Source organism: Thermobia domestica, chromosome 15, assembly GCF_964235325.1.
Source record: "Thermobia domestica chromosome 15, izTheDome1.hap1.1, whole genome shotgun sequence".
NCBI classification, from domain to species: domain Eukaryota; kingdom Metazoa; phylum Arthropoda; class Insecta; order Zygentoma; family Lepismatidae; genus Thermobia; species Thermobia domestica.
This window is the reverse complement of record NC_137468.1, coordinates 90534823-90550706: the sequence shown is the minus strand read 5'-3', so window position 1 is coordinate 90550706 and position 15884 is coordinate 90534823. Positions and strand designations below refer to the sequence as shown.

Genomic DNA, 15884 nt, shown 5'->3' with positions numbered 1-15884 from the left:
TACCGTAATTAGAGGAAGTCCCGTATTGTTTGGACGACCCTACCGGGGGGGGAATGTCCCTACCGGAGGTGGGGGAGGGGCCAATCCCAGGAATCGGGGTAACGGTTCTGATCCTGCCAAAGGGAGGAAACTCTGTAGGATATGGGTTGGCACCAAACTCAAATGGTGACTTAACACGTACTATTGGATCCGGGATGACATACGGGAGCGTGTGCGTGGTACCTCTACACGACAAGGCGGTTGCCAGTTGAACAATAGAGGTAGGTAGGGCCGGGATGAACAAGCCCCCTCGGGCATCGCCTGGGGCCCCGGATTTGAGTTGGACTCTTCCGGGCTGTGGTCATACCGTGGGGTTCGGTACCATGCTGGAGCAATCCCAGGAAGCTGGGTAACGGTGAGCATATGGGGGAGGTGAGCTTGCCTTGAAACGCTCGGGCTCCATGCCTGCAGAGCATGGTAGGACTGACTCGCTAGCAGTCTGCCTCAACCAGTAGGTTAACTGAGAGGCACTCAGAACTTTGGTCTGGCCGCGCAGTGGGCGTATCCCACTCCCTCAGAGAATGGGGTTACATCGCTTCGGCGAGTCAGAATTAGGGGACAAATTCTGACGGTGCACCAAGTGCACGAGCATTCTATAGCGTATAGAGAAATCATGGGCGGGGTGCGATACATTTGAGCGGTACCCGTCCATCAAATAGACCGAACGGTCGCGGGCATGCTCCCCATGCGTGCAACTAAACGTGGCAATAGTAGACCACTAGCAACCTATGTTCCTTATCAGTATCGAGAGTGTATGGAACGTGGACCTACAACTTACAGTTGGTCCTGAACTAAATATAGTTCTACTCAAAGTCAAGTGCTCCTTCGTGGCTAAGCGGTTAGCGTATGCGTCTTTGGCGTGGGAGACACGGGTTCAATTTCCGGCAGGAGCTTATGTGGTTCGGATTCCACGTTAAACAGTGGGTCCCGTCTCATATAGCCCCGCTATTGAAAGGAACGTTAAACTCAGAATCAACTCAACTCAACTCAACTCCAAGTCGAATACGATGCTCGAACAAGAACCATTTAACGGAGCACTCTCAAAATTTCATCTGTTCATTAGTATTCTAACACGAAGAGTCGCATAAAATGCCTTTGAGGAGTAATGTTTTTGACCAGTGTAAGTAGATAATGTTTTATCTTTATTCTTATGATACAATTTTTTCTCTTAGGATAGCTCATTTTACATAATCAATTCTAGCATCTTGGAAAAGATTAGAAGAAAATGGTGAATCAAATGTGTTCTAAACTCATTTAACCTCACGCTCATACCATCAATCGTCATCACGTTCACTCGGCCTCACACATTATTTCAGCATCACGCTCACTTGATCCCAGGCGCACATAATCTTGATGTGACACACACTTCAAATCGCAAATCACGTAATCATCTTCACATTATATTTACAGCGTCTTTTCGACATCACAATAATTCAATCTCAAGCTCACATTATGATTTAGAACTCATAGTCTCTGAATCTCATGCTAACTTTGCAGTAACGTAGCTAGCTTTTTTTTCATGGGGGGACAATGAAGGGCCCAAGAAGATTTTGAGGGGGCCATCTCTTATGAATGAAAAATTTTATTCACACACACACACACACACACACACACACACACACACACACACACACACATATATATATATATATATATATATATATATATATATATATATATATATATATATATATATATATATGTGTGTGTGTGTGTGTGTGTGTTCGGAGTGCACTAGTGTTGAGGATAACTGGATTGAAATTAGAGATAGCATTAAAATTTCAGCAAAAGAAAAATTGGGACACGCGGAAATACGTAGGAACAAACCATGGTTCGACCAGGAATGCATAAAACTAGCAGAGAAGAGAAAACAGGCAAAATTACGCTGGTTACAAAATCCGAATGAAATGACTACACAAAATTTCGCAGATATCAGGCGGGAAACTTCCAAAACTTTTAAAACAAAGAAACGCGATTTTCTGAAAGCTAAAATTAAGGAACTTGAATATAATAGTAAAAATAAAAACATACGGGACATGTATAAGGGAATCAACGAATTTAAGAAAGGCTATCAACCTCGTGCTTATATATTAAAGAAATCTGACGGTACAGTTCTCACTGACACGGATAGCATCTTAAATAGATGGAAAGATTTCTTTGACGATTTGCTTAACACGCAACCAAAAACTAGTGTTCGTGGAGAAAAGGAGATACACACCGCAGAACCGTATATTCCAGAACCCAACCGAATAGAAGTAGAAACCGCTATAAAGAAATTAAAGAAACACAAATCTCCGGGTGTAGATGAAATTCCGGCTGAGTTAATTTTAGCTGGAGGCGAAAAATTGTGGAACAAGATACACAAACTCATTCTCCTTATCTGGAACAAGGAAGAATTGCCACAAGAGTGGAAAGAATCAATCATTGTTCCAATCCACAAGAAAGGCGACAAAACTGACTGTAATAATTATCGAGGCATTTCTCTTCTGTCAACATCCTATAAAATCCTTTCAAATATTCTGTTAGCAAGACTGACCCCATATGCAGATGAAATTATTGGAGATTATCAGTGCGGATTTAGACGAAATCGATCAACTATCGACCAAATATTTACCATTCGCCAAATACTCGAAAAAAAGTGGGAATACAATACCCCGGTACATCAACTATTTATTGATTTTAGAAAGGCGTACGACTCGGTTAGGAGAGAAACATTATACAACGTTCTTGCAGAACTTGGAATACCGAGAAAGCTAATTAGATTAATTAAGATATGTTTAAATGAATCCCAAAGTAAAGTCCGGGTAGGAAATTTTTTGTCCACGAGCTTTCACGTCGAAAATGGCCTGAAACAAGGAGATGCGTTGTCGCCATTATTATTTAACTTCGTTTTGGAATACGCTATAAGGAAAATCAAAGATAGCAACCGGGGCTTACAGTTGAACGGTATTCACCAGGTTATGGCATATGCTGATGATGTAAATTTAATAGGAGATGATAGGAGAACAATAGAAAGAAATGCAGATATCTTATTAAACGCTTGCAGGGACATGGGTTTAGAAGTAAATGCAGAGAAAACTAAATACATGGAAGTGCGTCGGGACCGGAATACAGCAAATTATAGATGCGTTAAAATACTAAATAATACTTTTGATAAAGTGGATACTTTCAAATATCTAGGATCAATATTAACAGAGGAAAATCATATTCACGAAGAAATTAAATGTCGACTAAAAGCAGGGAATTCGTGTTACTATTCGGTTCAAAATCTCTTGTCGTCGCGAATTCTGTCGAGGAATTTGAAACTTAAAATATACAAAACGATAATCTTGCCTGTTGTTCTGTATGGCTGCGAAACATGGTCACTTACTCTGAGGGAAGAACATAGACTGAAAGTATTTGAGAACAAGATCCTGAGACGAATATTCGGACCCAAGAGGAACGGGAATGGGGAATGGCGGAAACTTCATAACGAGGAACTACATAATTTATATGGTTTACCCAACATTGTTAGGGTCGTCAAGTCTAGGAGGCTTAGATGGGCGGGTCATGTAGCTAGAATGGAAGAAAGTAGAGACGCTTTCAAAGTTTTGATTGGAAGACCAATCGGAAAACGACCATTAGGAAGACCTAGGCGCAGATGGGAGGACAATATTAAGATGGATCTCGCAGAGATTGGAATACAGAGTAGAAACTGGATGCAGTTAGCTAAGGATAGAAGTCAGTGGAGAGCTTTTGTGAACGCGGCATTGAACCTCCGGGTTCCATAGGCCATAGAGTTAGTTAGTTAGTTATATATGTGTGTGTGTGTGTGTATGTGTGTATTCAAGGTGAATGTTTCCATCTTTGTTGTTCATGATTTTACTCTTTTGAAAACAGTGAAAATGTAAGAATTTAGTAGCTCAAAAAACTAGGATTCATTAATGCAATTGATTTCTAATATAAGTAAATAGTTATTTAATCACGGCGTTTAAAATATGTGTAGCTGGTTGACTTAAATGGAAGCAAACACACTTTTACAGGTAAAGAAAGTAACTTATAGATTCAATAAGTTACACTAAGTTACACTTATAGATTCAATAATGGCAACAGCAAACTTACCCATAACTTGTTAAAGATCTAACGATTTAGCAATTTTCTTCTCAATATAAAGTAACACTAAGTTTTTCAACCTATCATGAGTCGTTGAATTTCTTATACAAGTCTTTAATCGTTTCAAAGAAGGGAATGACCTTTCACATGTAGTACTAGAAACTGATATAGTCACAGAGATGATACCTAGCTTGTAGTTTTCTAGGAATGCGTTTTTGTGGACACAAAGAAGATAAACGAAATTCGTTAAGGAATCAGCTTTGGTTTTCTTCTCGTCTTCATACAGCTTAATTGTGTTTGGAAGGATTTTGAGTTCTCACTTTAATGTTTGCAGATCACTCCATAATGCTGGGCCATAGGCTCGACAATGTTGTAATTTTAAAGTTTTCACTTTTTGAATGTAGAGTGGTGATTGACCTGATGATTTTGCTACATGATACAAAATGGTTTTCCATATCAGTGATTACCTATCAATAGTAGGCAGGAAAATGTCTCTTGGTAGATATATTATCTTTAGAAAATTCGTTTTTGCATCCAATGAAGGAAGAGATTCATCCAAAATGAATTTGTGACATTTCGATGGTGGATGTCTAGTTCATTTCCACGAGGAACACCTATATTCTATTTGTTTCCGGCTCTGGAATTCGAGACCATTTTCTTTGCACATCTCCAAACATTCTTGATAAATTTATTCGAATTGTTCGTTGAGAGTCATATTCACCAGACCTCATCTTCGACAGCGTTTGAACTAGTGTATCTACAAGAATCAAACCTGACATGTCTGCATGTCTGCATCTACTTGAGATAAGGCGAAAATCAAAGTTATAGTATGGCATCAGTAACCTAAATTTAAGCAGCCCGAAAATATTCCCTCGTGTACAGATCACACTAGTTTTCCGGATGGAATGATGGAGGTAAATGAATATCACAAGTTCCAGATTTGTTTTAATACCGCATGATAATATAATGTGTTGAAAACAGATTTTATGAAAAAAGAGGAATAAATGGATATGATAATTTGTAAAAAAGTGATAGTGCTTAAGTGAATTATGAGAAAAAGTCTTGAAAAGTAATCAAGAGGAAACTATTAATATGTTTTTCCTTTGTTATAATAACTTGTCCTAAGGGACAACGGGGATAGAAACTAATGAGACTTTTTTATTGCAAAAAAAAACAACATAAGTTTACACTTAATTTGAAATTAAAGACTGATAAAATTTGGTAATATAATGGGGATTCAGGCTGGCAGAGGGAGAGAGTGAAAACAGAGGCAACAGAGACGTCATTTTTTTAGCCATGAGCAAAGAGATTAACATTGGACTTCGGGTGAGAGGTTACCACATACTCATGAGTTTCAATTGCTCCACTTGTAAAAGTTAGCTAAGAAAGACAGACTGAGCTTTCTAGTTTTAGTTTCCTAGCGAATTAGTTTTTGTGACAAGTAACTCAGATATGCAAATAGTATTATTAATATCATCTTGTATATGTTAGAATTCTCTTTGTGTAAATAAAATTGTAATTACGCATTTCGAGGTAAAACAGATTCTTTTACTTAACTTCTACAAAGAAAAGATTAGAACCTACCTCTTATGCACAGATACGACAGCGTGGGATACTGTCGGTCAGTAAATAATATAATCTGAAGTCATCTACATACCCAACTAAATATAATTGATTAATCACTTTTTTTAATCAATAAATAGTTGTTTGGTAGATAAACTCTAATAATAATAATAATAATAATAATAATAATAATAATAATAATAATAATAATAATAATAATAATAATAATAATAATAATAATAATACCAAATTATTTCATGGATGCTATGCATTTGTTCTATGTCGCCATAATAAATGGATATTAATTACTTAGTATACGAAGACTTCTTTCGTCCAACACAAGTGTAATGTTTTACTGCAATGCATGTTATTTGTAAGTAAGCATATTATATTTTAGTATGACTTTCAACATTGAAGCGAATGAGAATGCCAACTGATTTTGGTATTTTTCTGGTTCTTTGTCAAAAACGAAGGAGATAACTAGATAAGTGACAGAGGTTAAAACGAATGTCCAGGTGGTGAGGTCAATGCAAGCACCCCACAGATTTCCGTGAATTAGATCTTGCTATACTACAAACTAAAACGAGTGAAACTATTTTATTCGGAACGCAGACTATTGCAACGGTATTCTGCAGTTCGTAACTTTGTTGTCGAAAGATGTTTTGGAAGTAGTTTCTCTTGTAGCCACTGACAACTTACCGTTTGTCGACCTATAGCAGCATCACTGTGTGTGTGGGGGGGGAGGCACTAGGGGTCCAAGAATTTGAGCAAGGGGGCCTCCCATTTAAGGCCGAAGCTATATGAAACGTGGGCCTCCCTTGGCTCCGCCAGTGTAACTTTGTGAGACTGAGATCGAATAGCAATGAGTTTAGAGCTCGCAAGCGCTGACTTCATGAGTTCGGGTACCTATGTTCAAGACAAGGCAATATCTTTCCAACTTATCTCATGTAATTGAAGAAAAGCCAAAGGAAATGAACATCTGAAATCCTACTATTTTAGAGTGCGAAACAACCATACCACCGTGAATTTAGCCAGTTTGATGATAACCTATAAGAGTTATTTTGAATCTCTTTTTCTTTCTTTCTCTTAATTTTTCTTTTGAACTTCCATAATGGCAAGACAAGTAATCAACTGAAGCATCTCTTCTTACCAAATTTGTACCTCAAGTGAGTCTTACACGATGACCTTACCAAGAGTTTAAGGTCGCATATTTTTTAAGGTTTCCAGTAGAATCCTGTCTCAATTTTACTGTAACACAGCATGAACACAGCAAGAACAAGTTCTTGTATGAAGAGTTTTAAAATGTAAAATCACACAGTTCATTCGATAAAATATTTCCACCCAACTCAGGCGGAGTATGAACGACGCAAGAAAATGCATTAATCAATCAAACGAAGGACTTCTACAAGGCTAAAAATAATATTTAGTACGAAATATGCAGCAAAGTGCATTAAAAAAAAAGTAGCCCGACTTCAATTGTTACCCTCCCTTCACGAGGGTGAGGGCGAATTGCCACTGCGAGGTCAGAAGTGAGTGAGATCGGAGTAAAATGAACACTTATGGCCTGTAGTGTACAGCGGGCCAAAGGCTCAGGTACAACCCTGTTGTCAACTCAGCACTTTAAGTCCTTCTCAATGTAGGGCTAGCACGCACGCCTTTGCTCCACGCCTCGGGTTTGACAACCAATGGGGAGATCCTTGACATTTGAACGCATTACGGTGGTTCGAATTCCATTTTAAACTGGAGGTCCACGTTTCATACAGCTTCGGCCTTAAATGGGATGCTAAACTCTGCAAAGCAACCAACCAATCTGCAATATAAATGTCTGGCAGAAGAAATAAATAAATAATAATAATAAAAAAAAGATCCAGAAATATTAGAAAGTTACAATAAGACCAATTATTATATCAGCTACAGATACTGTGCCTAAAGCACTCTGATATAATTGAAACAGATAAATACAAAATGACTACCAAAATCAGTAATTTTGAAATTAAGTGAAATCTATCAGTTTTACATCCCACAGTTACGCCGGCTAGACTAAAGGAGACGAAGATGAAAATGAAATGATGGAGTGAAGAAAGTGAGAGGAAACGTAAGAACCCACGCACATAGTGTTTGTCGACCACAAGATTCACTTGGCATGAGCTGGGATCGAACCAGGGACCCCGTACACCAGAGGTGAACGCTCTACCACTGAGCAACCGCAGCACCTTAAGTAATTTTGGACACCTGTCATACGGTCAGAAAATTATTTGGGGAATAACTCTTCCAAAAAAATGAAATCTTTGAGTTTTACGTCAAATGGTTATGGCGGTTAGGCTAAAGAATAGAGTGATGATGAGTAATGAATGAAACGGGAGAATCCCGAGAAAACCCACGCACACAGTGTTTGTCCACCACAAAGTTCACTTGGCGAGGGCTGGATCGAACCCGGAACCTCAAGCACCAGAGATGAACGCTCCACCACTGAGCCACCGCCGCCTCAACTTTTCCAACAATCTGCACTTGCTAGAAAGCGCCTTCAAGACTATTAAGTTAACACCAATTTAAGCTTAGATATAATAATAATAATAATAATAATAATAATAATAATAATAATAATAATAATAATAATAATAATAATAATAATAATAATATAACATTAAGGAAATTTTAAAATGCAATTATTTATTATGTACAGTGTTAAAAATTAGAAAGCTTTAGGTCAATTCCTACCAGTAGCGTACGTAGAATTTCATCAACGGGAATTCAAGTACTCAATCCTGTATCCCTCAATCTTTTCAGAATATACGTCGTTTTCTGTGTATACTAAATGTTTATTTTTCCATAAAATTTTGCTTAAGGCAGGGGGATAAAACCCCAGAATTTCCCTTGTGTACACCATAGATTATTGTTTTAGTTAACAAGGGAGGGAAGAGCCAGAAAATGTTCAATCCTGTTGCTGAAGGTACTATACCTTCATTTACCTTTTAAATTCACGAAAATATAGAAAAAATTTAAAACCATTAATTAAACTTACGACATACAATATTCACTATAAAAACAATGTGTCAAGTCCGTACCACATTTTCCACAGCTACACTACGATGCCCTACTGTCCTACTTTTAACAGTCTTGATCTCATCAGTCGTATAATTAAAAAAAAAATCAGTGTTATTTTTTTAAGACAAGATCTGGTACTTATCATGAATATATTAGTACATATGCATATATTTGCAAGGTTAAATTATGTGAGAAGGGTCGTATATACTGATGAACATTTTACAAGGATCATCTGAAAGAACTCTCTTTCATGTTAACTGAAAGGCATTGCATTGTGGTCAAAGTATGTTTCAGAGCAGTGGTTCCCAACTGGTATGTCGTGCATTTTTTTTTTTTTTTAAGAATTTAAAAATTATGAAGCATTTTAATAATTAGTTAAAAGCAATTTTGAGGCAGACTGCACCGTTCCACTTCCACCGTCAGCAACACTTCCACCGTCAGCAACAGCTTAGTATCCATAGAGTTACTATTACAGGAGCTCATAATCGTCCAATATTATAATTTGTATTATCTAATATAAATAAAACAGAGTTTGTTTCTGTGTGTGTGTGTGTGTGTGTGTGTGTGTGTGTGTGTGTGTGTGTGTCTGTGTGCGGCTTGGGGACCAGACGAGTGGACCGAGGGTTACCAAATTTGAGTCACGGATATCTTGGTCCAGGCTCCACACCAAGACGAAACGATTTTTTTTAAATTTCGAAACAGGGGGTTTCATGGGGGAGCGTTTACTGGGACCGCTCTGGGGGACCAAACAAGTTGAACAAGAGTTACCAAATTTTGGTCACGGCCCCAGACCAAGGCGAAGCATTTTCTTCAAAATTCGAACCAGGTGGGGTCTCAGTGGGACATTTACCTGGACATGTAAAAGTAGTAGAAAATGACCGATATTAGTGTCGGATTCATAGTTTTCGCAGTCGCTGAAATGAAAAAATGAAATGAAATCTTTAAGTTTTACGTCCCACGGTTATGCCGGTTAGGCTAAAGGAGACGGTGATGATGAGTGATGAATGAAATGGTGGAATGAAAAAGTGGGAGGAAACGGGAGAACCCCGAGGAAACCCACGCGCGGTGTTTGTCTACCACAAAGTTCACTTGGTGGGGGCTGGGATCGAACCCGGGACCCCAAGCACCAGAGGTGAACGCTCTACCACTGAGCCACCGCGGCCCCTTCGCTGAAATGAGTAGTGATACTCCCACAGGCGTTGACTTAAAAACACAGCCCCCATACAAAGAATGGGTATATTCAGCTAGTTATGAATTTTAAAAAACAATCAAACAAGGCTGTTAGGATGTCGGACGTTCAATAAAAAGTGTCGTCAGTCAAAAAAAAGGTTGGCCGCTACTGTTTTAGAGGAAAAGTGTGTTTGAGACTTAATTTCCTTGAAGATGGGCTGGGCAGGCTACTCACCGAAACCACGAACTATTAATTACTGTTTCATTTAAGAGGAAATTTTAGCGGCTGCAACGGCAAGCTTCAAAATCTAAACAAGTGGATAAAATTAGTAGGTATCATGTTTGACACCATTAAATGTACTAAATAAGTACCATTTATTGTATTTGAAAATCATCGATATACCTTTTAAGGCATCTTCTAATCGTTTTTCAAGCTATAACGACAATTAAAAATAAACAGCTCACCAGTAACATTTGCAAAATGTAAGTTTTTGAGAACATTAACTGAATCTTTATCTTTGAAAAACACGTTGAATACCTTTTAAGGATGCCAACTAACAACGAGAGAAGGAAGTGAAAGCTGAAGGAAAAAGACATATCTTCCTTGAGAAGATTAAAGAGAGAGAGAGAGAGAGAGAAAGTGAAACACCTACCTCTTAATAGGTCGTCTTGGCGCTACGGTGTTTGTTTCGCCACCGATGGGCAGAGGTAGGCTGCCGACCGACCAAGCTGCAACCATCGGCACACTGACAATGACTTCCTGCCTCGGCCCTTGGAATCCTGCCAATCGCCTCATCCATTCATCCACTCTCTCTCTCTTTCTCTGTCACTGGAGCAATTACCAGGAGTACCTACCTCTTGTATGACTTCCCCCCAATCACTACACGTGATGCTTTAACACAAAAATATTTAAGGTCCTACTTGAATACTGAAATACAAAAAAAGTTTATCTTAAATCTGAACCCTTTAAGTACGTTTTTTATTTGTGGACACTGAATAAAGTAGTTTGAATGCTACGGACTTCATTACCGTCTGTAGCCAGGTAGAGGTGGAATTTATCAAAAATTAGCTGAAATGACTGCTCTTCACATGGAAAGAATATGTTTATTGAAAACATTTGAAAGATATATTTGTATCCCTCTCATCCTGATCCTTATGATACATTTTAAATCAAAATGAAATTTTAAAATATCAGTTTGGCTCAAATGTTAACTACACTAAAACCTGTCTATGTTGGCCACAATCGGTTCCACTGCAAACTGGTCAACTTAGACAGCAGAGGCGGATCTATCTAGAAGGTAAAAACTGGGGGCCAACCACAAGCCAGACTATGATAGATATATCATAAGTTTACTATAAACTTTCAAAAATATATAAATAATAACTTCAATTATTTTTGTCACTCAAAAAATGGAGGCCCAGGCCCCCCGGTCCCGGACTAGATCCACCTCTGATAGACAGGTGATTAACTTGCAGAAAATAAAGGATTTTAGAAACAAAACTATTATAGATCGTTATAACCATTTCTACTGAAACTATTAACTATTATCTATATTAGTTTATATTTTATAACTAATACATATTAAAATTTATTTCCGAGATATGAAAATGTCCTTATCTTACTCGCAGACTGAATTTTAAATGCAATTTGAATATGCTAATTAGCTACAAAATGCTACACCACATAGTTTGTTCTTCTTTCTCCTTCTCCTATGACGATTGAAGAGATAAGGTGAAATATTAGCTCCAGGAAATACTCAGAATGTTCTCCGCCGCTCTCAGCATTGAAACACCAAACGGGAACGATTGTGTATCTGGAAAATAGTTGTTGACTAGTGAGACTTCTTCTTTTTTTTTTTTTTACATAGAAGAATTAAAAACTAAATCAACTTTTGTCATCAGGAGTAAATTTGTCCATGGGAGCCCGAAGACAATTTTCTGGGGGGCTCAAATATCTGATTGCTGTATTACGTTTGCTGTTTTTTTTAATCAGTATTAAGAAAACCTTAAGAAATTTAATACATATTCGTAAGCCAGAGGGGCTCGGTCCCCACCTTGCCCTCCCCTTCGGGCGCCCATGAATCTGTCAACACTATCAAAAGGGCATTAAGGTTTCTTTCGGACTATCAATGAACCAAATATTGTCACTATTACAATAGATTAGCCACTTGTCATTGTCATCAGGATACGCAAGAAGATTGACCTGCTCTTTCCTGTAATAATGTAATCCATAGGTCTTGACCTTCGAGGGAAAAAGTTGGTTTTATTTATGTGCAAACTATATCTTATCAACTTTCCAGACATCAATTTAAACTTGCTGCAAAGTTGCTGCAAACTTGCCGTTGCAGGTCAATTGGCTTGTCGCAAGCTATACTATGCAAGCCAATTTGCTTGCTGCAAGCTTGTAGCAAGCAAGCTAGTTACATCAGGACAAGGCTTTCGGCAAGCTTGTCTTCACAAGTAAAACGCAAGTCAAATTATCTCAAACGCAAGCCAAGTATAAGCGTAACTTATCAATGGCAAACCTTATTAAGCTTCTTGGAAGCGAATTTAGATAAAACATACAACAGTAAGAAATCCATGCTATAATCCTTAAGCACATCAAAAACATCATCTAAGACACAAACTTTCCTCACTTTTTTAATTATTGAAGCAAATGCACAGCTGTGAAGACATTCATGACTCCGATCTGCTTCTACAAAAAACCAAAATATTCATAATCATAACGGTTTTGTTGTGATAAACAACACGGTCACGGTAATTTTGTGGTTATGTATAGAGTATCTGGCCAGAGCCCCTGACTCCATGAGTAATGTGTTATAAAGAATATACCAAGATGTGCTAGTGGTTTGTTGGATGTTACTATTGTTTTGTTATGTATGGGAGACTACATCTGCAACTGTCGCAGAGTAGCTGATTATGACTGCTTTACCAGTTCTGGAGAGATGTTAAATGCGTGGTGTTCGATGGACGTTCCGCAGAGCGCATTCGGTGCCGATGTTAGCTATAGCTGGATTTGTATATCTGGATAAAGTACACCAGAACTTATTGTGGAGATGCCGTAGAACGTCTCTGACAGTGGGTAGTTCTAAGTCTTTCAGGATGTGGCTGTTTCGTGTATATCTGTCGTGACCAGTGATTATACGACCAGCTCGAGTGTGCACACTTTCGAGAGTTTGTATGTGACTATGTGAAGCATGTTGCCAGGCAGGGCATGCATAAGAGATGTAGCCAGGACTATCATTTTGAAGATGTGAACTCGGACCTCCTGAGAAAGGGAGCTACAGCGCAAGATGGGGTACGACGCTGAGATTTTTCGTAATGCTCTCTGTTTTATGTCTCTGATGTGTGCGGCGAACGTTAGACCACGATCTAAGGTTACACCCAAGTATTTGGCGTGCGTAGCATGAGGAATGCGTACGTTCTCATAGTTTAGATTTCAAGGGGCGCGGATGCGTCTCCGACTGTGGATGACAGCACAGCTTTTGTCTGCATTGATTTTGATTCTCCAACGTCTTGTCCATTCCTGAAAACCTATGAGTTGACGTTGCATGTAGATGTAGCATTGTGCAAGTGAGCTACTGGTCGTGAAAAAGGCAGTATCATCGGCGTAGGTTGTAACAAAGCAATGGGGTAAGGTCGGGATATCTGCTGTATACAGATTATATAAAAGCGGTGAAAGTACAGCGCCTTGTGCAACACATGCTTTAATAGGTATAGACGTGAATTTAACACCGTCAACAGACATATGAAATTTTCTGCCAATGAGGTAGGAACGCACTAAATGCAGAAGACGATCTGAAAAACATTGCGTGTATATTTTATATAGTAGTCCAGCTAACCAGACTTTATCAAAGGCTTTTGAGGCATCCAGGTAGACTCCAAGGGTATGTTGTTTTCTGTTGAAAGCCACTGTTAAATGATCTACTACTCGCACGAGTTGTGTAGTAGTGCTATGTTGGGCACGAAACCCGAACTGATGGAATGGTAGAAGGTCTCTAGTAACTACATGCTGTTTCAGCCTCTAGAGAAACACACGTTCAAAGAGTTTACTGAGGTGTGACAGAAGATTTATCGGCCTATAGTTTTCCGGGAGGAGTGGATTCTTCCCAGGCTTGGGGATGGTGATAATACGAGCTTCCTTCCAGGTCTTCGGGAAATAGCATAATTGAAAGATAGCATTAAATAAATAGGTTAGGAAGACCAGTTGTTTTCTAGTTGGGTGTCTTAGGATCTCAGATCGAATTCTGTCGGGACCAAATGCTGTCTTCGCCGGCAGACATTTGATATGTCTTTGTATTTCTCGAGGTGTAACTAAGTTGATGTCATGTGTAGAGTTTTGTGTATTTATGCTATATAGTGTGGTTCGAATGTGCTGTTTGAGATAGGGATCAAGACGTGCTCTATTAGGCTGGAACTGTTCTTCCAGAGAGTCAGCGAAAATATGTGCTTGCGACTGAGGGTCTTGAGTCAGTCCTTGTGGTCCTTGACGGACTCTAGTTCTGGAAGCATTTGTAGCACGCTGAAAGGGTTTAGAGTATGCCCAAATTTTACGGTCATTTGCTGTGATATCTCGAAAAGTATCTTCCCAGTAATGTTGATTTTGTCGCTGTGAGAGCATCTTGAGCTTCGCATGCAGTTTATTCCATAATGCTTTGTATGCTGCGTGTAGTGTGTGCTGCCATCGGCGTCTAGCCCAACGTTTTAAATGAAGATAGATATGCAGATGTAGACTGTCGCATTGACCTGTGTGCGTTGGAGAGATTTTGATAGTGGAGCTCTCTGCCTCTGCTGTTGGAAGTGCTAATGTGATGTGAGAAACCGCTTGGTCGATGTCCTCAATGGTGGCTGGCGGATCTCGTAGATCGATCATAGTGTTTAGTTTTTGTTTAAATATATCCCAATCGGTTTCTATTTGCCTAAAGATAGGGGCAGAATGAGCGATGCTGCGGTGTGAGACGTGAAAAATGACTGGATCGTGGTCAGAGTCTAAATCTGAAATGACATAAGGATGGACGGTAAAGAATACATCTTTGCAAAGAGCGACGTCAAGCACATCGGGTTGTCCGCCGAAATTTGGATGATGAGTTGGATCTAGTGGAGCGCTGACGATGAAGTTGGACGTGAGGAGATATTGGTGTAAAGCGTCTCCAGCAGTGTTTGGAGTAATAGAGTTCTATTCTCCATGTTTAGCATTAAGATCTCCAGCTAAGATTACTTTTGGCCCTAAGTTACAAATAACATCGAAGTCAGTGGGTTCTAGTTGTGTGGCCGGGGACCTGTGCCCGGTGACCAATATTAATGGAACGCCTGGAGTTATTAGCTCAACAGCAAGTGCCTCCAATGTAAGTAGGGGTGGTATTGTAATTAACCTGACTAGGAATGCCTTTTTGATTATAAGTAGTAATCCTTGTTTCTGTCTGCCCACTCTATCCTGTGGGTAGACAATATAATTGGGTAGTCGCCAAGTAGTGATCCGAGCGGTAAAGTGTGTTTCTTGTATAAACATGATATCAACTCTATTGTGTGTGAGAAATCTAATAAGCATTTGTTTCTGCCCCTCGAGACCATCTGCATTTCATGTAGCAAGAATAAGTGTATGATGTAGGACGCTGGAGTTAGAAACAGCCATCGTCAACCATTTCCGCTATTGTTTCTATTACTGCTGCAGCCTTGGAAGCTGAATCTGCTGCTTGTCGGAAACGGGTAATACCACGTTTAATATGCGTTATTATTTTGTGGAAATGTAACCCCTTGAGGAATGAAAGAATTGACTTTAGGTCTAGGTCTTCTTTAGGGCTCTCCTGTTTTTCGGCAGAAGCTGGTTGGGTGTGGGAAGCAGTGAAAGCTTCAGCGTCTTCATTGTACGTAGCCATAGGTTGGATATTAACAATAGTGGGATTGGAAATTGTCTCTGCTGATGGTTTGTTGAAACTTTTCTCGGCATTATCTTGAAGTTTCCTCGGCTGCTATGC

General features: G+C 39.1%; 1 protein-coding gene across 3 annotated transcripts in view; it reads right to left on the bottom strand.

Moving 5' to 3' along the window:
- Window positions 1-10712, bottom strand: part of LOC145671138 (PI-PLC X domain-containing protein 3-like) — a 181528-nt gene extending 170816 nt beyond the window's left edge. For 2 of the 3 annotated variants that reach the window (XM_081739943.1, XM_081739946.1), the window contains exon 1: window positions 10563-10712. The gene's annotated coding sequence lies outside the window, so the exon portion shown is untranslated. The remainder of the gene's footprint in view (window positions 1-10562) is intronic. The other variant, XM_081739950.1, reaches the window with a different exon arrangement.
- Window positions 10713-15884: the final 5172 nt, after the last annotated feature.